The sequence below is a fragment of the Ailuropoda melanoleuca genome, chromosome 5 (assembly GCF_002007445.2).
Source record: "Ailuropoda melanoleuca isolate Jingjing chromosome 5, ASM200744v2, whole genome shotgun sequence".
NCBI lineage: Eukaryota > Metazoa > Chordata > Mammalia > Carnivora > Ursidae > Ailuropoda > Ailuropoda melanoleuca.
Genome location: NC_048222.1, coordinates 96,554,613 through 96,576,784, shown reverse-complemented (window position 1 = coordinate 96,576,784; position 22,172 = coordinate 96,554,613).

Genomic DNA, 22,172 nt, shown 5'->3' with positions numbered 1-22,172 from the left:
GTGTGGGGGGCTGTGGAGGAGGATGGGGGGGACCACATAGTTATAGGGGTGTGATCATTTATGTAAATTCTCACATTCTAGCCTAGCAATGTACAAGTTCAATAGTAAAGTAAGTATGAGGATTGTGGGTTAATAGCTGCAGGCACCAAAAATTTAAAGTTTAAAACAGCAATAGGGCATGACTGACATATGAATAAAGAAATAACTAAGTGCTTTAAACTTCCAAGCTTTGCAAGAATGCTACACACTGTGATTTTTTTTTTATGAAAGGCTCTGTAGGAAGAAATGTTACTCTTGCTTTGTCAGGTATAGTGGAAATAGTTGTGAGGCAGAGCATCAATCCTGGTTAAGTGCTATCCAATTACTGTCAGTAATTCCCACCACTAGCCAGAAAGTGTTGCCTTAATCATGTTCATTTTAACAGTGATAAAAATACATTTCTTGTGCTATGAAAATGTCATTTTTTATCACTAATTTTGGATGGTAATGTCTATTGCAAATTACAAAGATAGAAAATTTGCTGAGAGACAAGAGGATTCTATAAAAAATAATTTTTGACTGCCTAACACCCAATATAAGTAAACATAGAACAGATTGAAAAATTATGACAAAATTAGGTTTTAGTTAGATTAAGAAATTTTATTTTATAATGTTTCAAAAAATAAAAACTTTAGACAACATAATGATTATGGAAGGAGGACAATTTCTTATATATAAAAAAAAGAAAGGCAAAAATGTGTTTGTCTCATGCCTAGGGAAAAAAGTCAACTTCCCATATCCTAGTAACAACAAAATGATTCAAGGTAAAGCATAAAAGTAGTGCCAATGAAAACCAAACAAGAATGTACTGTGAGATGAGAACTTTTAGGGTTTTACGAGATATAAAACTGGATAAAACAAATGAAACACCCCACTAGTCTGGTTCACTATCTAAAGGGGGAAAAAACTGTCAACAGTAAGGGAAAATGTCACCAAATGTCAGAACTAGAACTCCTACAAAATAAAGCAGAATGTTTTCCTAGAGATAAAAACTGCTGCGCGAAACTACTGGAACTCTGTAAGTCAAATTCATGAAAAAGGGACACCACTATAGGATAGAATGTCAACACTAATAAACAAAGTCAAATAGAACTACCACATTAAAGTAGTAATGAAAAAAGGAACTCTTATTTCCAATTGCTAGGTTTTGCAGCAATATGTTATTGTAGGTTCGAGAAGGTGGTGGTAGTGAGGAATACCATAAGGAAGAAGAAAGAAGGCATTAGGAAAGTAAGTGAGTGCATAGAATAGAAAAAAAGAAACATTGATCTGTAGATGATGCAATTTTGATTCAAGCATGAGCCACTATGAATAATAGCTACCATAAATGGAACCTGATTATATGGCAACAACTCTGCTAGCCACTTGTAAGATTATTCCATTTCATCCTCACAATAATTTTAGAAATGTGTTACTTTTCTCTTTTAGAGGTGAGAAGACTAGATCAAAAAGCTTGTATTAACTAACCAGCATCACATGGTGACTAAGTACCTGGAGTATGATTCCAGCCAACAAACATTATTTTGAAATGTAACGTATTCAATCATTCTCTTGTATTGTAATTTTTCTGTTCATCTAATTTAATTAGGTAATGAAACTGTGATCTTGTGCTGAGAAAATTAAAAAAAAATATGGCCAATGGGAGCACAAAGTATAAAATGAAGAATTGGTGACTATTAATATAGAAATTCCATTTTAAATACGTGGCAGATAAGTCCACATTGCAATTTTAAAAATTTGAGTGTGATAAGGGATTCTTATCTGGCAATAAACCATGCAAGGTGAAAAGTCACCAATTGGAAAATTTGAGCCTAGTGGAAACTTATTTTGGTCCGTGTAGAATGACTGATGATTTAGTCAAATAATTTGGCCTCTGGGTAAGGTTGTGTAATATTAGCCAGTGAAACCTTAGAAAATATTTGTTAAACATCAGGGTTCTGTTTTAGCTCAGCTGCTGCTAAGCTATTATTCTGAAAATAATTAGTCAAAAGTTCAGTCGCTTAAGGCTTCTTCATAATGAAACCATGTCATCTGCACAGAGAAGGATGATTATCTTCTAATTTATGGTGTTCAAAAGGGCTGCATCCAAATGATCTAATCAGTAGGAAAGTTATCTAAGTTATTTTCTTCCTCACACTGATCATATTTACTACATAATCTCATGGATGGCATCACTCATTGCATAGAGCGATTCAAAAATGGTGGGGAAAGAGGAGGGCATATAACCCTAATGTGATGTTTCTCAGATCAAGCTGTTTATCATATTCACTTGTGAAATTAATAAAAATAAAGTCATCATACTTACGTTCCTTACAATTCTGATTCAGTGTAGCTGAGATGGACCTGGGCATATGACATGTTTGCAGAATTCTCACTTTGAAAACATAAATGGTCTTGAAAACTGTTATTCAAGGACGATCTAGAATCTTTTGCATACAAAACAGAAGAAGTTGTTTAATTAAACAAATAAATAACAATAACAACAAAACTCCAAATATAATTCTGGCATGCTACCTGAACTGAGTATTCTAGATGGGAACTGATAAAAATGCTGGATGGTAAGTATATTTATAGACTTTGAATTCCAGATCTGTGTGTGAGAATACACTGTTTTTCTTTCAACCATATCCAAATCTATTTGAAATAGCAAATAAAATAAAATAAAATAAAAAATAAATAAAAATAAAATATAATATAATTACATAAAAGTCTTGAAATAAAAAGTTTGCAATCCTAATGAATGAAAGTGAAGAATAATTTTTCCCCAAAAAAAATCCGGGAAAGGGGCAGGGAGGTCACTGATATCCCAGACATTGGGAACAAGGGAAGATGTGATTCAGAAAAGAATTTAGTGAGCCAAGTATGCTGGGAAGCACCAAGACCTCTCTGAGAGGAGCTGACTGTAGTTCATGTTCCCTCCCTAAAGACAAAGCTATTTTAATAATGTGGAAGACGTGACTGTTCCACTGAAGTAGAAAATCTGTAATGGTGGTTCTCTGTGAAGGTATTTGTGTCTAGAGAGAGTGTCTGGGAAGTTCCCAGATGTCTTCCAGTGGATAAAAAGAACAAGGAGCTCAAACATCCAGAATTCAAGCTAGTCATGTCATCAATTGCTCAGGCTGAAACCTAAATATCAGCTATGATCGATCATTTTCCTATACCTGGTTTATCAGACATTCTTATTGTCTCTAAATGCAAAATTTATGTCACCCTTGTATACTTCTTTCCATTTCCACAGCTACCATTCTGTTCTGTGCCAGCATCATTTCCATCTGCTTGACTGCAGTACTTTTCTAGCTGGCCTCATCGTTTGCATCTCTGTTTCACTCCCATCTATCTAATCTCCACACAGCTCCCATAGTAATATTTTAAAAACATGAAATCAGATCTTCATTTGCTTAAAGGCCTGTCGTGGTTCTCCCTGAAACTTAAGCTAAAAACCAAACTCCTTTCAGTGCCCTAAGGGGTGTTGCATATTCAGTCCTTCACATCTCTCCTCAGCTACTGTCCTCCCACTTGGGACAGCATTCTTGATTTTTATGCTATTTTATTGTCCCAGGTATATGACTCAGGGTAGGACATGTTTATTATACACAAAATGTTTAATAGCATTGACAGACCTATAAGTAATTGTAATAATTTACATCAACCTATCGATGTCTTATTGCTTGAGAGAAATGAGTTATCTTTGAAAAAATGATGAATAAAATATTGCAGTGTCTTAGATCACAGGAAGTTATTACTAAATGGAAAAACAATTTATTGTTTCTCTTATTTTTCCAGTCACCATGATTTGCTGAGTATGGTTCCCTGGGGAAAAAGCAATACTAAAAGCAAGAAAAGTTTTCATTCTCAACTTGTTCTAAAATATCCATTACTGAAGTAAAGTTAAGCAAAGAGGCAGCAGAAATATAAAACCCTTGATTAGAAATGTAAAATTAATAACTCAAGAATTGCCACATATTTTTCATTAAATGATATTTATCTGAGATGATAAATTAGCAAATATATTCTCATATTGAAATAAAAATGTATGGAGAAGTCCATATTTCCTATGAATGATATTTTGGCAAACCAATAGAATTGTATGTATTCTAGACCCCTCAAATTTTAAATTCAGATGATAAATGCTTAGGAGATGGTCTTAATGGTTCTAGACACATCTGAAGGATTGCTACGTACATCAGTAAGAATGCTATATTCAAAGGCATACCAAGATCATTCTAAAATTATAGTAGATGAGAAATTATCTTAGGTAGGCTCGAGTTTAACAAATAAAAAGTAAAAGAATTTGTATAACTTGATGTACCAAATTTACATTAGTTGAATAAAGAATGGCATAAAAAAATGGCATAAAATATTAAACTAAAGAAGGATTCATTTAAAAATAACCAAGTAGCTGTTTGAAAATGAAGTTAAAAACTCGGAACTGTCAAGTGGTCAACATCACTTTATTTTTTTTTCACTCACGTTACCATATCAAGATACTTGGAGTATTATCTTAAAATATCTTTATGATAAGAAACATACCGCTTTTTGCTGTGGGGCTTAGTAAGTTTATTATACTATAGTAACTGAGTGTCAACCTCCTAGAGTTTGATAGGTTTGACTAGTCCCACTTGAACTTTAGCATGGAAAATATATTTTTTTTTCCCTTGTGGTATTATAGTATGCTTAGCCAGGTATATCACTTAAGAACAAAGCTAACTAAGAAATTAGGCACAAATGGATATTCATAGTACATTATTTATTAAATGTAATTTGGTAAAAAAAAAATGGCACTAAAGAACCAGCATAGATAATGTTTTTGTCAAGGATTCATTGACCTGGAAAGCTTTCAGTGGTGTGACAAAATGACCGGTTGTTAAAAAATCAGACAGGTAAGGACATCTGTTGTGGAGAAGAGGGATGCAGAGCCTGCAGGTTCTCACCGTGACAGAATAGTCCGTAACAGACTCATGCTTACTGAAAGCACTATCAGACTGGACTAACTACATTTTAAAGACACTGGAAAGGGGCCAGGGCAGTTAGGATTGGCAAGGATAAAATTCCTGTGAGAATAGAGACACTCAGAGGAGAGCTACACTTTTACCCTGTTTTGGTTTCATTGAGGACAATTGCCAACTCACAGAGATAGAGAATAGAATGCTAAGATTTAAAAATGAGTAAGGAGGATAGAAATACAGGAGTCGATGTTTATAGCTGTGGCTGAGGCTTGAGTAAAATCCCAGAGATGGAGAAACGCCATGGACTTGAGTCAGTGTACTACCCTGAAGCCAAAGAGCGGAGCTAAGAATTGCTAACTGAAGGATCTGTTTCCTTGGGAGTGATTTTGAAATTCTGGCGAAGGAAGAGGGCTAGCACCTGACATGGGCATTGACAAGATAATTCTCTGAGACGCTTAATGCATCTAGATCTATGCTGGGGAACAGTACATAGGGCATATTTAGGGAAAGATCCTGCTTACATCTGTATATTGCCAACAACATTCTGACATCTCAAGTATTAAGCATTTTTGCCATGAATATTGGACTTCTAAAAATGTAAACCTTCTTGACGGCAGAGGTAAAATTTCTTTAAGCAGCTTCAATGGGAAGAGCCATTGCAACAAGGAACCTGAGTAAGAGATAAAGAACAGTATAGAACTCATATGCTAACATATGCGTGTACTCTTCAACAGTTTCCAAATAATAACTGGGGAATCTTTGAAAAAGTCTGTTTGGTGTGATGTATGCTGATGTGTGGGAGTATATGAACAACAAGACTGGAATCTATCTTACTGTGGTTAACGATTAAAGATATGATTTAAATCCTGGTCACACACGGGCATGCTACTAGCTTGCAAGCATGGATTACTTCAGACTTCTTCAGAAGTCAATAAATAAAGAGTAAAGCAAATGCAGACAATGTCTATTGCTATTGCTTTCACATAAATCTCCACAAATCTTATATAAGCTCACATGTGGTTGTTACTAAAACCAATAAAAGGCTTCTATCATTACAAGAGCAATTTATAGGATTAAAGCAAAACAAAACAATGGTCTGGTTTGATGTCTTAACATATCACTTAAAAAATAAACTGTATGGAAATTAAAAAAAATAATTTCTAATCTTGTAGCGAAAAGAAATTCAGATTTTGAAATTATAGAAAGCACTGGGCATGTACGTATTTCCCAGCGAAAAGTTCCTTAGTTTCATGAACAGGTGATCTTTCATTGATCCCAGCCACCAAAAAGCTAAAAATCTTTGGTGAAGATAAAATAGCCCTGAACTAGGATTTGGGAAACAAAAATTCTAGTTTGAGAAAATCAGTTAACCTATTGGCCCTTATAAAAATAAGGAAGTTGAACCAAATGCTTACTATGGAATTTTCCACCTGGGACAGTCTGTGATTTTCTTTTTGTTTTTAAGGACAGTGAGTTATTCTTGCAATAACTTCACCAAGAATAAGAAAATGGCAAAGTCCTTGTTCTAATCAGCAGCTTATACTTCTTTGTAGCTTCACTGATTTCTGAATGGAAAGAAGAAAGGATTAATAGCCAAACTTGTGGAGTAAACATTTGGCGTGACTTCCAGTTAATTATTCTTTAGCAGTCATTTTTTTTTCCCTGAGTCTGTACTTTCCAGGTGATATCTTAAGCATGTTGGGGAGGGAAAAAAAAGCTAGCTTTTTCAGATTTTGGGTACCCTCCTACTATGTCAGAGATAGAGTTACTCATTTAAATGGCATAGTTGAGAATGAACTTGATCTACGTCGGTGAAATTAGTTCTGAGTGCATAAGCTTTAGAGAATGAGCTTATGGCATCCTTTTTGATGGCTTAGAGGTCTATCTGACTACCTCGTTTGGGACAATCTTCTGAATAATGAAATTTATTAGAAAATGTGCTACACTAACTGGTACCATTGGTTGGGAGATTTAACTGCTTTGAAAATGTATAACATAATTTCAAAAGTGATTTTGACTAAAGAGAATAGACATAATTTTACTTAATACTAAAGAAGTGTTTCATGCTTGCAAGGAAGATTTTGCAAATCAGGGAACCACACGTTCATTATCATTATTTTAGCAGAAATCCTAGCTATAGGAACCTAACTGTAAGGGATTCTTTTTTTTTTTCTTAAAATATTATTTTTTCCCCTTCTTTTAAAACTTGTATAAAAGGAAAGTTTGGTCTAGATCCAGAAACTAATGGAGAAATTATCCTGGGATAGCTAGTAGTAGATAGCATACCTTTATAATCTGGTAACTCTAAATTTCACATGTAAACAAAGTAGTGAGAGTTGGAACATAGATTGGAGACATCATGAAATTGCCATATAGAGGAAACATCTAACACACAGAAAACTGGCAAGAAGCTATGACTATATTACTATTACCAAAAGCATGTAAATAATGGCTTTAAAATTCCATAGGGAATTCAGTAATAAATTTTATAGAAATGTAAAATGATGAAGTAAAATAGAACTTGTAGTATTATCTCCTGTTAAGAAAAAAATATTTTTCCTTTAATGAAAAATATGTATTTCAACTCTAACACACTTTCAAATCCCTGAAATTGTAATCTACTTTGGAAATCTACCTGAGATAAAATGATTTGAAAAATGAACTACTAATGTCATTGTGTTAGAGGGATATTAATGTAGTAGAAAAGTGACCTTACAAAAAAATTGAATTTATAGTAAATTATCATTGATATTTTTGAGAAACAAAGACTACATTTATACTGATAGTATATATAGTATATTTAGTATATAGTATATTTCCCTTTTGCTTTATTAACATACTGTGATAAATTTCCGAAGTATAAAATCACATGTTTAAGTTATGCTTTAAATAATTAAAGTTAAAATTTTAAATAATTTAAAATTTTATACTTCAAATAAATAAATTAAAAACTATAGAAATTATTTTCTTGTTGTGTAGTAAATCTTGTATTTTCAGATGCAAATCTATCTGATATACGATAACTTCATAAAAATCTTTAAACTTTACTCAGAAATGATTAGATTTCTAAGAATTATTTTTGTAAGTCCTCGTGTCTCCCTCTGTACTTATGATATACATACTTTTTCAGTAGATATAATTTAGAATAGAAATAAAATATAAGTTGATTATATTGGTGCAAGGTAAAGTTAGATTATTATGGATTGGTATAGTCAGGGAAAATCTAGTGGAGAAAGTAGTTAAGCTTACCCTAAAGCAAGGGATTTATCAGGACTGAGAATTATATCCTGGAAAGGAGAAGCGGGATATGGGAATTAGCATGGCATACAAAGGTAGGAACAATGAAGACTAAAAGTGGACAAAACAAGGATTTATATGGAAAAGAACAGAGATAGAAGGTGAGCAGATGCTGTTAGTTTTTAGTGGAAAAATAAACTTGTTTAGACTTAATGTAGAAGAAAATAGGGAGTCAGTGTGTCTAATCATTACTTTTTAATGCTGGATAAGGACATGATGTTGATGTTATTTCAGAAAGATTAATCTTAGAGCAATATTCAGGCTGATACTGAGAAAGGAAAAACAATCACCAGAAAATACTGGGGAAAAAATCCATTTTAATAATTCTAACATAAGAGCATGAGCACCTGGTTTCTGTCAGATAAAATACTGATAAAGGGGTGGCAAACCAAGGGCCAAACCATGTTCAGGCCTGGTCAGAGGCTATGAAGAGGTGGATTACTTGTAGAGGATTTGAAAACAAAAAATAAAACTGAATAACATTTTTTCTGCTTCTAATGTCCGTGATAAGATACTTATTCCTGAAAAAAAAATCTTATTTTTGGCCTACATGCTTAACAATTGCCATTGTTACTGAAGAGTTTCAATCATATGTATGCAAGTTTTAACTTAGCACATTTTAATGACATTTCCTTTAACGAACATTGTGCCTGCAGAGATTTTAATAAAAAGAACTCCAAATTATGGAATAAGCTCCCATTGCCTCAGCTACATCAGTTCATTTCAAGACTCAGTTCATGAGCACTTAAAATCTTTGAACTCATTGCACATAGAGTTTGTGTTTCAAGACCTATGTGGTATCAGATACTTCTTTAATGAAAAGCAACAAGTTGGAAATAAGCAAAGAAGGCACAGTGATTTTTAAAATGAAGAAAAGGAATTTGAGTTATTTTATTTCTGTGATATTTATTTATTAATTTGTGTATTTTCACATAATATGGTTAGATATATGAGATTCAATAAAACAAAATTTTCACTTTTTTTCCTGGTCATCATTATTATGTTTTATTTTAGAATAATAATTTTCCTGCCTATAAAATGTGGTGTTAAAAAATAATCCAGGTGTCAAATATACTAAGTATGCCATAGAAGTAAAACGACAATAGAGGCATTCGTATGTCTATATATGAGATAAATGCATTTAAATCATCAAAGGATTTTTGTGGTTCTTATTTAGAGATGGGGAATATTAAATATAATAAAGAATTTGGAAAAAAGAATCAGTTGGCTAGTTTGTGAGGAGAAAAATGGGGCGAAAAATAGTGAGTTTGGGTTTTTGCATATTTGATTTGATATGGTGATGGCTACTCTAAGGGGATAGAACATACACTTTATAAATCTATCTATACATATATATTATAGAACTTGCTATATTGTTGCAGTAAGTGATTTGTTGAAATGTTTATTTCTTTGGACCTATCGTGAATCCCTGAATTTCACAAAAAGCATGGCACAGGTTAGCCACTCAAAAGCACTCAAAGACAGAACACATGAACACATGTGGATCAGTATCGTACTGAGAATAGATGAACTGTGAGGATCAGAATGTGTATTTTGGAATCAGATCATTCCTTTCCCAAGGGCTGGTCAATGGGTCCTTTTTAAAATTTTAAAATTTTAATTTATTTTATTAATAAAAACTGTATATATTTAAGGTATACAGCATAATGTTTTGATACACAATATACAGTAAAATGATTACTCAGTCAAGCTCATTAATTTATTCATTTCCCTACATAGTTGTTTTTTTTTTTTTAAGATTTTATTTATTTGACAGAGAGAGACAGCCAGCAAGAGGGAACACAAGCAGGGGGAGTGGGAGAGGAAGAAGCAGGCTCCTAGCAGAGGAGCCTGATATGGGGCTCCCTCCCAGAATGCTGGGATCATGCTCTGAGCCTATGGCAGATGCTTAAAGACCACGCCACCCAGGCGTCCCCCTCCCCATATTGTTATCCTTGTCTGTGTGTATGGTGAGAGCACTTGAAATCTACTCTCATAGAGAGTACAAATAATTTCCTGTATAATATAAAGAATTATTACCTGTAATCACCATGCTTTACATTAGATCTCTTCACATAATTGCAACTTTGTACCCTTTGATCAATATCTCCCCATTTCCCCCACCCCTCTACCCCTGGGAACCATTGTCTATTCTCTGCTTCTATGAGTTCAAGTTTTAAGATTCCTTATGTAAATTAGATCATGCAGTGTTTTTCTCTATCTTAATGTCTTAGCAAGATGTCTTCCAGACTCATCCATATTGTTACAAGTGGCAGGATCACTTTCATTTTTAAAGCTGAACATTATTTCATATATAAAGTGATTACTTTTTATCCATTCATCTGTCGACAGACACTTAAGTTGTTTCCATACCTTGGCTATTATGCATAATGCTGCAGTGAATATGGGGCACATGTATCTCCTTGAGGTACTGATTTACTTTCCTCTACCCAGAAGTGGGATTGCTAGATTATATCGTAGTTCTATTTGAATTTTTTGAGGAACCTCTATACTGATTTCCGTAATGCTTATACCAATTTACATTTCCACCTGTAGTATGCAAGTGTTTTCTCCACATCCTTGCCAACTCTTGTTATTCGTATCTTTTTCATAATAACCATCTTAAAAGATGTGGAGTGGTGTCTCAATGTGGTTTTGATTTGCATTTCTTGATGAGTTATGATATTGAGCACCTTTTTATGTACATGTTGGCCATTTGTCTGTATTATTTTAAGAAATTTTTACTCAGGTCCAGTGCCCATTTTATAACCTGATGATGATGATGATGATGATGATGATGCTATTAGGTTATATGTGTTCCTTATATATTTTGGATATTAACCCCTTATCAGATATATGGTTTGCAATATTTTCTCCTAATCTGTACATTGCCTCTTCATTTTGTTGATTGTTTCCTTTCTGTGCAGAAGCTTTTCCATTTGCTGTACTCCCATTTGTTTATTTTTCTTTTGTTGTCTAGGTTTTGGTGTTATATCCCAAAAATTATTGTCAAAGTCAATGCTGAGGAAAATTTTTCTTATGTTTTCTTCTAGGAGTTTTACAGTTTCATGTCTGACATTTAAGTCTTTAATCTATTTTATGTATGATGAATGATAAGGGTCCAATTTTATTCCTCTGCATGTGGTGACCCAGTTTTCCCAACACCATTTATTGAAAAGACTATTATTTCCCCATTTTGAATGCTTAGGTTTATTTCTGGTTCCCTTGGTCTATGTGTCTACTTGTTGTGCCAGTACCATACTGTTTTGATCACAAAACACAAAACTAGCTGTGAACATTTCATAAATGTCTTTGATTGTTAAAGTAACTTCCTTCTAAATCTATATATTGAGAGTTTTTTCATAAATGGATATTGAACTTTATAGATTTTTTTTGCATCTATTGAGATGATCATGTATTTTTTATCTTTCATTCTTTTAATGTACAAAAGTTAAAAAAGTTAAACAAAACTTGCATCTCAGTAATACTCCCGTTTAGTCATAGCTATAATTTTTTGATGTGTTGTTAAATGTGGTTTGCTAGTAGGTGCCTGTGGGGCTCAGCCAGTTAAGCATCTGTCTTTGGCTCAGGTCCTGATCCTGGGGTCCCACGATCAGGCCCTACATTGGGCTCCCTGCTCCGCAGGGAGTCTGCTTCTCCCTCTGCACCTCATCCTGCTTCTGTTCTCTCTCTCTCACTTTCTCTCTCAAATAAATAAATAAAATCTTCCAAAAATTTTGGTTTGCTAGTATTTTATTGAGGATTTTTGTAGCTAAAGTCACCAAAGATATTAGCCTGTGCATTTATTTTCTTAGGGTTCCTTGTCTGGCTTTGGTATCAGGATGATGCTGGCCTCATAAGATGAGTTTAGTAGTATTCCCTTTACTTCTATTTTTTTGGAAGAGCTTAAGAAAGATTAATATAAATTCTTCTTTCAATGTTGGGTAGAATACAGCTGGAAGCCCTCTGGTCCTGGGCTTTTCTCTTTTGGGAAGTTTTTTTATTACTACTTAAATTTCCTTATTTGGTGTTGGTCTTTTCAGGCTTTCTATTTGCACTTGGTAGGTTGTGTGCTTCTGTGAATTATCCTGTGAATTTCTTCTAGGTTATTGAAATTTCACATGGCTGGACACATCCCAATGCTCATCTTTAGCTTAGATTTACTTTCTCAAAGAAGTTCTCTGAATATCACACTAAAGTTTTCCCAGTCACTATCTACTGATTGACTTTCTAAATTTATTTTCTGTAAAATTTCAGTTGACATTAGTTGAAATTATGTGTTTTCTCACATATTTGCTCTCATTAGAATAGCAGGTTCCATTTTTTCCCCGTCTGGTTCACTTTTGTATTAAAAGAAGTAGTACAATATTTTGCATGCATTTTTAGAAAGAATGAGTAAGGAAATATATTTTCTATAAATATTTAAAGATATAATGCTTATTAATACCTTACAATTCAGAAGGTTTTCAACTAATGCCAATTTTTAAAGCATTAAACATTGCATAAATTTTAAAAAATAATAATTATTTGAACACTAGAAGTGCTGAAGTGTAGTTTACCATTCAAATTTTTTACTTGCTGTGTGAAAGCTTCAGGTGATGCTTTATAATATTTACAAAAAGGTTTCATTGATTATTGCATTAATAATTAAACGTGGCATTTCATACCATGTGCCTCACAATATAGAAATTGTTCAGTTATATTGTGGAAGAGAAAGATATAGACACTATGGAATAAATACAGCTTCCCTTCTTTATTTAGTCTGAAAAACTAGAACAATGAAAGTGCTCCTAGAGGAGCCCAAAAGTCAGAAAGGTTTATTGCTAGTGAGTTAGAATAGTAAGTTATTTTTTATGTATTATTGCAATCACAAAAGAAATATAGAACCTTTGTTAGTTTTGACATGTGGCTCCTTGTTTCATTTAAATTATTTGTATTACTTGATTACTTTGGTAAAATTATCATTAAAAAATCTGTAAAGACTCATGATCATGGCTACTTCTCAGAAAAAGAGTATGCTTTTTCTAGATATTATACACATACTATTTGTCCTTTGTGGATACCTCACCATGTAGCATGAGTTTGATATAAAGATTTAAAGATTTTGGGGTCCCTGTGTGGCTCAGATGGTTAAGCATCTGTCTTCAACTCAGTTCATGATCTCCAGGTCCTGGGATCCAGCCCCATGTCAGGCTCCCAGCTCACCTGGGAGTTGACTTCTCCCTCCCCAGTTTGCACTCTCTCTCTCAAATGAATAAATAAAATCTTTAAAAAAAAGATTTAAAGATTCTGAAGAGAGAAAAATACAAATGCCTTTCATTCAATTCTTTTATGTATATTTTTACCATTTACTTCTACCACATACACGTTGACTCTACAAAGATTGCTCTATGTCAGTATCTACTTAAGCTAATATGATTACATACAAACTGAGTTACATAAACATTAATCTATGTGTAGATGGTAGCTAGAATCAGAATCAAGAGTTTCCTATGTCCTAAGCAAGACCATCATGAAACTGGAGTTTTGTTATTTGGTAAATATTACCCATTATGCAGCTACTTGCCCACCACTTAACCTTTGCTTTTCTATTTTGGCTGTAGCCCAAATAAAAAATCAAACATGTCTCTTTATTCAATTTTCCTTTCAGTCAATTCTGTCAAACTGAGAAGACAAGGAAAAAAACAAAGACAAAATGCAGTATATTTTGATAGTTCTCCTTAGAATGGACTTGACACCTGTCTAATTATAAGACATTGAAATGCAACAAAGTCCTTAGACAGCCATCCTGTCTATCCTTGACAACCTTCTCCTGCCCTTTCTGTCATGCTGAGCATAAAGTAAAACTTCATAAATATGACCTCACTGATTTGGAATTTGTTCAGACTGAGGCATAAGAAATGCAGTTATTTATTTTTATTTTGTTTTAATTTTTTTAATTTTAGGACATTTTATTAAGGCTTCAGTAACATTTCTTTAAAAAAAAGGCATAGTTTTAAAATGTTGCATGACAAAATATATAAGGTCTTACTTGGATATAAAATGTAATTAATAAATAACTTTTTGAACTAAGGGAAATTTGTAGTTTTATACATTGTTAATATTTTCTTTTCTCAATAAAAATTACTATTATTAGAAAATTACTATTATTTTAGATTAATAGGTATATTTAAATATGCACCTATTAAACTAATAGCTCTTTAAAAAAAAAAGATTTTATTTATTTGACAGAGAGAGAGACAGCGAGAGAGGGAACATAAGCAGGGGGAGTGGGAGAGGGAGAAGCAAGCTTCCTGCCAAGCAGGGAGCCCAATGCAGGGCTCAATCCCAGGATCCTGGGATCATGACCTGAGCCGAAGGTAGATGCTTAACGACTGAGCCACCCAGGCGCCCCAACTAATAGATCTTTATACTAAAATGTATAATGTCTAATATTAAAAATATAATATGTATCTTATTTGTTAATCTTTTTATATTTATATCTTCATATAACAGTTTAATGAAATATGGCTTCATAGTTATATTATGTAGTTTTATGGAGTATAAAATCCATTATCGTTTAGGTTTTTATCTCTGTGCGGATTTTCTTTGACAATGGTTTTCTTCCATTGTATTTTGTGCTTGATACAGTCATCAAAATATGCAGCACACTGCTGTGTGCAAGTGAGCTGAATCAACTTACTGATTTAAAAATCGAGTCTTAAAAAAAGTATTTAAATTTTATTTAAATTAAATTAAATTAAATTAATTTAAATTCTAATCTTGAAGTACTGAGAGCAAAACAATATTATCCCCAATGTTAGTTGAGTTAATCCAACATTGAGCCCATTCAATACCGAAGAAATCCATATTTATCATGAAAAATTTCTGTTTTCAATTCTAATTAAAAAAAAAAGAAGCACTTTGTGTTAAAAAAAAAGAAGCAGAATAGAAAATTCTAATTAAAAGAAAAAAGAAGCAGTTCTTTCTGGCTTAAGAAGAAAATTGGGGGGCACAACTTAGAAAAGGTAGACGAAATCACTGAACTCAGGAGATTTATAGTGAAATTAAAGATTTAGTCAAAAGTATATTTTGCTATTTGTTTGATTAACTGTTAAAATACAGTTTAATTACATGCCTGTAAGCCAAAAAAAGTACTATATTCTTCCACTCTGACAAGGGAAATTTTACCATCAAGCAATAACACTAGAGCACGTGGGCGTGCTGCTTCATTATAGTGGCATGCTGCTTTCTCATCTTACCCCCAGAGTGTCTTAATGTCTCTTCAGGCCAGAGCTCTTTGTTTCTTCCACTGTTGCCATCTAAGTAACTGTCACCATCATCACTTCCCACACCGGAAACCTGACAGTCACACAGGTTTCCTACTCCTGCACTCTTGTCCTCTAATTCTCACATGTCCAAAATAGTTTTTCTCTATTCTCATTATCACCTCTTTAGTCCAACATGGCATAATCTCCCCCAGTGACAACTGCCAATCCTCCTATCTGGCCTCTCTGCATCTAGTTTTGTGCACCATAGTTTCTTCACCAAATCACAGATTATACTTTTTAGAACAAAAATACCTTTTAAAAACTCTTTAATGTATTCCTATTATTCTTACGGCAAGTTGAAAATTCTTGCTTTGATTTCTGGATTCTTTTCTTACCTTATTACCACATTGTCCTTCTCCTGATCTAATCCGCAAGACAATTTATAGTCCCCAGCAGGTTATCACTTCCATTTCACCTGCCTTCTGTCAGTTCCTTTCCTGCCTCCTGCCTTCCTTTTCTCCCTCTTTCCTTCCCTTCCCTTCCCTTCCCTTCCCTTCCCTTCCCTTCCCTTCCCTTCCCTTCCCTTCCCTTCCCTTCCCTTCCCTTCCCTTCCCTTCCCTTCCCTTCCCTTCCCTTCCCTTCCCTTCCCTTCCCTTCCCTTCCCTTCCCTTCCCTTCCCTTCCCTTCCCTTCCCTTCCCTTCCCTTCCCTTCCCTTCCCTTCCCTTCCCTTCCCTTCCCTTCCCTTCCCTTCCCTTCCCTTCCCTTCCCTTCCCTTCCCTTCCCTTCCCTTCCCTTCCCTTCCCTTCCCTTCCCTTCCCTTCCCTTCCCTTCCCTTCCCTTCCCTTCCCTTCCCTTCCCTTCCCTTCCCTTCCCTTCCCTTCCCTTCCCTTCCCTTCCCTTCCCTTCCCTTCCCTTCCCTTCCCTTCCCTTCCCTTCCCTTCCCTTCCCTTCCCTTCCCTTCCCTTCCCTTCCCTTCCCNCTTTCCTTTCCTTTCCTTTCCTTTCCTTTCCTTTCCTTTCCTTTCCTTTCCTTTCCTTTCCTTTCCTTTCCTTTCCTTTCCTTTCCTTTCCTTTCCTTTCCTTTCCTTTCCTTTCCTTTCCTTTCTTTTTCTTCTTTCCTTTCCTTTCCTTTCCCTTTATTCATTTGTTACTTTGTTGTTTCATTTCTTCATTAGTTCCTTCCCCTTCCTTTCTTCCTTTCTTTTATCCTCTTCTGTGTTCTGTGTCTTCTGATAAAATTTTTATTTTACTAGCACTATAGAATGTGATTGAATCTCCTTCCTTTTTAATCTCTTCTCCATAACTCCAAAACAAATATTAAGTCACTTTTTCCACAAAAATTAGAAAAATTATAATCATCTCAGAATTTTAAAATAATTTTTCAATAAGAGTTATCATTGGTCTTAATTAGAATGTATTTAACTCAGAACCAAGATCTTTTTCCCTCAAAATCATATTATCTTCTGTTTTATTTATTTATACCAAATGTTTTAAAAAATAACATAAAACAAATCTTGAGCCTTGCACTGCCCCCCCTCTTTGTTAATAACAGAGCCTCTCCATTTGCTCTGTATGTGTGAGACAATATTTGATGCTAGGTTATAATATAATAAAATTGAAGGGAGACAAGATACCAAGTCCAATTAGGGTTTTATTTATGTTCTCATAGTTGCAGTGCTTAATAGTATGTACATTGTTCCTGATTACTCAGCATGAAGATGAAATTCTTGAGCCATGATGAGAGTTTTGGGCTCTTGAGCAGGTTTAGAAAAATCTGACTAGACATATAGAGTGCAAAGGAGGACACTATCAACCTGCAGCTAAGCATGATCAAGTGAATATCCAGGGAGGGGTGGGAGTATGGGTGGTAAGGAATGGCTTGACCCCAATTTTCTTTTATTCTTTGTGAAATTGTACAAGCATAACAACCTGAAACACAATCTTCTGTCTTATTTACAACATTGATAGATGGATTTCTCAATAATCTAGTCTCAATATTTTATAGTCGTATATGGATGTCTAGCAATATAAAAGTTAATAGTAATTCCGCAATTCCACTTCTGGATGCATACCTCATTTATTCAAGCAGACACTTGAATAAATGCCATACACTCATGCTCATAGCAGCATTACTCACAATAATCAAAATGTGGAAACAATCCCAATGTGCTTTGAAGAATGAATAGACACAATGCGGTGTACACATATAATGGAATAGTGTTCAGCTTTAAAAAAGAATGAAATTCTGATATGTGTTACAACACAGACGAACCTCAAGATATTATGCAAAGTGAAATAAACCCACACTAAGGACAAATATTGTACGATTCCAAATCAGATTAGATACCTGGAATAGTAAAATTCATAAAGGTAAATAGGAGTAAAAGAGTGGTTTTCAGGGCTGGGGAGGAGAGAATTATTATTGAATGGATACAGAACTTCAGTTCGGGATGATGAAAAAGTTTCAGAGATAGAAAATGGTGCTGGTTGCACAACAATGCAAATGTATTGCCACTGCACTGTAGACTAAAAAAAAAAAGGTTAAAATGATGTGTTTTATGTTATGTATATTTTACTATAATAAAAAACATGTAAAATATCCTTTCATGAAGGCATTCTTATTGTCTCAAGAAATCCATATGCCCTTTTTCAAGTTTATTCATAGCAATTTATGGATTATTCATTCTCATACAAATGAGCACTGACTTTCCCAACACAAAGAACATTGACTTTCATCATAATCATCCAGCATCAAATAGTTCATGACATATGTACATTATCCAAGATATTCCTGGATTTATGTTATTAAATGGTGGTTAATATTTCCATAACATTTTCAAATCCATGCTTATGTCTAAAATATCATATAATTTTATTTAATTCAAGACACAAATAATACAAGGCATAATACTCATTGGAAACTGAATATTGTTCCCCAAGAATTCTTGGGTACCTAAAATAATTTTTTAAATCTTCAGTGGAAATATGATTTGAAAAAAAAAGAAGGTGGGTTTTAAATATGGATGGATGATGATATTGTGTTACTAAGTGTGAGACATAGTGAATCACTCAAGTTGTATGTACCAGAGGCCAGAACAAGGAAATAAAAAATAGAATTTTGAAAGAAAAGTTGTAGGACACTAAGCATGGCATATACAAGAGAGAAGGCAAATTCTTATGTCACTTAATTTTCACTTCTTTTGCTCTGTGTATTTCTTACTTTTTGCTGCATATCAAACTACCCCAACACTTCGTGGCTTAAAAAAGCAATCATTTATTTAGTTTCCAATTCTGTGAGTCAGTGGTTTGGATTGGGATTAGACGATGTTTCTTTTCAGTGAGTCTGAACTAGGATCAGTCATACATCTATGGTTAGTGACAGGTGTAGCTGAAGGATGTCTGATGTTGATAGCCTCAGATATGATAGTTTGCCTTTATTTCATGTGGTTTCTTATCCTTCAACAGGCTAGCCTGTATTTATCAACAAGGCAGTGACAAATTTAAGCATGCTAAGATTCCTGAGGCTGAGGATATAACTGGCACAAGGCCACTTCTACCACATTTTATTGGGACAAAATATCATAAAGGAAGGGCAGAATAAATTGTGAAATAGACTACATTTTAATGGGAAGAGCTTTGGAATCTCTTTTAAGAGGGTATGGATAAAGGGATGGAAGAATCTATTCACATTTTACAATTTGTCATACTCTGTAAGAGAAATATTAAAGTCAATTTTATGTGAAAATGAAAAAGACATGATCTTTGCATTCTAGAATCTCTATAATATGATTAGAAAATGGTGCATGTTGTGGGAACTGGGATGACGAAAATGCAATAGAATGTAGTAAAAATAAATATCTGCACAGCTTTAGAGATCTTCTGGAGTACATAGAGTTTTGCATTAGGCCTTGTCTTAAGAGTCCTTGTAAGGGTTCTAGCAATGCTATACTTGTCTTACATAATTTGTATCTTTTGTCAGTTATAAAACTAACTCAGAAGAGTGGCATCAGTACTGGAAGAAATGGTTTATAGTCATTCATGGCAGCAGCAATATGAAAGATAAATATGTTTTTAGAAAGTGACTCAAAGCTGTTTCAAAATTTTTTCACTTTCATATGTATCACAAACACACCCAAAAAGAAAGTGAAAGGAGAGGAATCATTAAGTTAAATCAAAGACAGAAAAAGGTCAAAGGAACACCTGGTTCATTTGCCATGGGGAAGGGAGGAAAGAAAATGTTATACTGGAAAAAGCTTACACTCAATCCTGAATACTAGATTTTAACAGAATAAATAAGCAATGGAAATGGAGCTTATCTTATAGAATATTTTTAATATTTCCCATAGCGTAAAATGTACCTTCACAATAAAGAATTAAATTATAGTATATATATGTTGTATTATTCCTGTAGCAGGTCTTGGGGTTTTTCCTGGACAAAAATGTGAAAAAGACCTTTTTCTTTGGAGTACCAACTTCTCAATCACATAACTTTTCTCGACTTCTAGAATGCAGTGGGCCTTTTTATTGAGACATTCTTACTTCAATCAAAACTGAAGTTTAAAGATAGTCTGTTATTGGTTGATAACTTATTATTACAAAGCTATACTGTGTTTGCTTTCTTGTTTTATTTGTTTTTTTAAGAAATATAATAAGACGTATCTTGTCTGCAAAATAAGTTTTATTTGTTAGTGAGGTTATGAGGGAGATGTAGTTTTGTTTTTTCCTTTGGAGTGTGACAGAGCTGTACATGTACGTGAGGAATTCATGCTATTCTTTAGTTCATGTTGTATAATTAAGTAATCTTCAAAATAAGATATATACTCCTGGAAGTCCGTAAAATCTTTCCAAGGGCTAAGTGCAACCAGCTAGCCTTGAGAAAATTAATTTCCACATCCTCAATTACCATATATGCTTTTCCCCAAAACTGCCTTAGAATTCTTCCAAATTAAAAGTATATTGGCTCCTACTATCATAAAACAGAAATGCTAGTCAAGTTTTGCTAACTTATGATGTAGTAAAAACAAAACAAAACAAAACCCCCAAAACTAAAAAAAAAAAACAAAAAAACACAACAAAAAATGCCACAACTCTTAAATTTTTGTGCCTTACAGCAAAAAAAGATTTGGTACTCACATTGCACATTGGCTGCTGATTAGCTACATCTGAGCTCTAGGCTAAAAGTCAACTTCAACAATTCTTAAAGTGTCTTTTTTCTTGGATCCAGGCTAAAAGAGAAGCATTTATTTGGGACATGGCAGAGGACATGGGAGGAAGAACTAAACACTCTATTGGAAATACATGATGGCTCTCAATGTTTCTGTGTGGTCTTATTAAATGTCACTTTTACTTAGGTTTCACTGGTCAAAGAAGACTCATGCCCAAGCCTGAAAACAGGGCAAGTAGATATTCTTTTTCTACACGGAGGCTTATTATTCCCATGGAAACTGGTAGGCATGTATCATTCTGTTATAGGACAATAATAGGATCTAACACAATAGCCAGTCTCCTTGTTCATCCCAAACCTCACAGTGGTACAGTGCCCCACATATAAAAATTTCCCAAGAACCAAATAAATGGGTATTTCAAAGTTTGGCATTTGCATTATGAAGTATCCTTAATTAATTAATGAAACAACTTTAATTCTATAGTATTTTTTATTTTCCCTCTCATTATATTAATGTTCTTATTCATATTTATTGGCACATGTTGGGATGTTCTGAATTCAACACAAAAATTATAGCTTTGGTACTGAGCTTAATTTTTAAACATTTAACTAAAATTTTTTTCCAGATACAGGAAAATTTTTATGATATTTTTTTCGATAGGCATATCAAATCCATTGTGAGACATGCAATAATATAGTTCAAATTTATGTTCATAAATTACAGTGACTTAGTTAGCCTGTTATGGTTGAATCCTCATCTTGTTTCATCTGGTAAAATGTTTAAGATTTCCAACTCATGCTAATGCAAAACTAAATAGATTTAAATCCATGATGAAATTTTCAAATGTCAGTTTAATAATGTGTACAGTAGTATGTAATCTTTTAAAGTTATTTTAAGGAGTGGCATAATCAGTTAAGCTATTGCCTCTGATTTCCATCTCCTCACTTTTATACCTTCTCCTGTGGTGCAGGAAGCGAGGTACTGCAAACTTCATTTCTCCTTGGTTAACTGCCTTTCATTGAGTACTACCAAAATGAAATGCAAGAGGGAGAGTTCAAGACACAAAGGTAGAGAGAGTACTTGCTTCTTTCTGTTCTGTACCACCTTAGTAATAACTCTTTCTTCCCTTAGCAATAGTTGGTTTTAGTTCCCAGATTCTAAATATATTGATATAGCTGCCCTTAACCTGGATTCCAGATTTAATGTGTTAGCTTGAGCAACTGGAACTACCTTCAACAGTACTTGTTTAATTGATTCAAACTTGGATTTACAATGATTGAAATGGTCTAGGAAATTCAAAGGCAAAAAGAACTTGAACTTCTTTGGAAGAAAGAAATGGTGGAGTGCATTTATCATGTGTGACCTGCGTACCATCCTCCATTACATCCCTTTTTTTTTTCTTTTTTTTTTATTATATTACGTTAATCACCATACAGTACATCCCCAGATTCCGATGTAAAGTTTGATGCTTCATT